General features: G+C 42.2%; 1 non-coding gene across 1 annotated transcript; it reads left to right on the forward strand.

The window, feature by feature from the left end:
- The first annotated feature begins 1,476 nt into the window (after nt 1-1,476).
- Nucleotides 1,477-1,583, forward strand: LOC111760512 (U6 spliceosomal RNA). Its single transcript, XR_002794177.1, has one exon. It is a non-coding gene; the product is annotated as a U6 spliceosomal RNA (small nuclear RNA).
- The last annotated feature ends 277 nt before the right edge of the window (nt 1,584-1,860 follow it).

Raw genomic sequence — 1,860 nt, forward strand, 5'->3', positions numbered from 1 at the left:
CTTCCATTTGTTGTCACCAACATCTCTGGGAGCCTTTTCAACGTGAAAGTTCCTCTCCTTGATAGGGAATATGGAAGGAACATAAATCTGTTTTCCTTCTATCATCTGTTAATATTATGCTAATATTAATATTGATCTCAAGTAATAGACATATTTATTCTTTGTTCTTTTTGTGCCAAACAGAACCAAAACCTTTATTTTTGTTTTCTTTGTCTTGAAAGTCCAGGTCCCTTCCGGAAGCCCTGGGTGCAGGATCGCTGGGAGGCTGGCTGGATCCACACAAGCCTGTCGGAACGGCGGTGGCTTACCAGGTGGAGTTTGTGCTGGTCACGGGGCTCCTGACCGTCCCCAGCCCCACCTCCCACCTTCAGTCCTGGTCTGTAGCAGCTCCTACACTTGAAGGACACAAGAGTTAAGACCTTGAAACTGAAATTCCAGGTTCATCGACCTCCATCCACCACATGCTTTATGTGTGATGGGAGCCCATCTATGAGAAGGGACAATAATTATTTCATGGAGACAGTGTGACGATCACATGAAGAAGTGGCTCTAGAGCAGTGAGCACAGAGCCTGGCACGTGGTCAGGGTCAAGTCTCGTGAGCTACTGTTGCCCCTGGTGCCTGCCTCGGTCCTGTCCCCATTAGGGACTGTACTTGCCTTTACTCCCTTGACCATCCACTTTCACTTCAGCTTAGCTCTGCCCCAAACTTTAATTTTCTGTTTGCCCTTCATACACTAGCTTTTTGTTGCTGTTGTGTCTTCACAAACTGGCTGTCGGCAATGCTTTGTGTACACTGACCATCCTTGCTGACTCTACTGCTATACAGACCAAACTGAGTGAAAAATCCTGTCCCCCACCTGGCAGGGCCCAGGCTCCTGTTGATGAAATGAGTCCAGTGAAGAAAGGATACCAGGCCTCTGGATTTTTTCATAAGTCGCAAAAGCCATACTGTTTGGATTCAAATCCCAACTTCTTTACTTTCTTACTGTATGATCTCGGGCAACTCAATTAATCTCTCTAAGTCTCAGTTTCCTCATCTCTAACAAGGTGAGCATGATAAGATAGGTTAGAGCATAAGACGCTGAGCATGATGCTTACTACTTAGTAAATGCTCATTAAATGTTATCTGATATTGTTATCAGCACTATTGTCGTCATCCTTCTGCACTGGACCTTTCCTGATTTATCCATTTTCTTAATGGACTTTTGTGGCTCATTTATATTTGCTTTTGGTTATGCACCCTTCTTTCTTTTGTCCATTAAATTTCTGAAATCAATAGTGAGAACTCAATATGCCATATGGATCATTCTACATTACCCTTCTCTTCTTTGAGATAAGGAAAATAAACTATAAAGCCTACTAAAAATAGGTAGTTACTATATAAATACAAACTGAGATCAATTTAAATCACATTGTTCAGATTCCATTTTTAGAGTCCATACCCACCCTTCTTCTGTCTTTAAAAAAACTGTATGGTGCTCGCTTCGGCAGCACATATACTAAAATTGAAACGATACAGAGAAGATTAGCATGGCCCCTGCGCAAGGATGACACGCAAATTCGTGAAGCGTTCCATATTTTTTGTGGACCATTGACTATGGGGTGCAGTGATGCTCAGAGATGAACTTACCAGGTGCAATGGATGTGTCATGATGATGGGAGAGAGTGTTGCTGTGGGGGGAGTGGGGGGCGGGAGTGGTGGGGTTGAATGGGACCTCATATTTTTTTTTAATGTAATAATGTAATAAATAATTAAAAAAAAAAAACAAAAAAAAACCTGTATGTAGCCATGTATTTACCTATTGTCTTCTATATTATACCCCTAGTTTCTTGAGGGCAAGTCCCTTTTGTTTAAATCT

Source organism: Dasypus novemcinctus, chromosome 9 (assembly GCF_030445035.2).
Source record: "Dasypus novemcinctus isolate mDasNov1 chromosome 9, mDasNov1.1.hap2, whole genome shotgun sequence".
In the NCBI taxonomy this organism is placed as follows: Eukaryota; Metazoa; Chordata; class Mammalia; order Cingulata; family Dasypodidae; genus Dasypus; species Dasypus novemcinctus.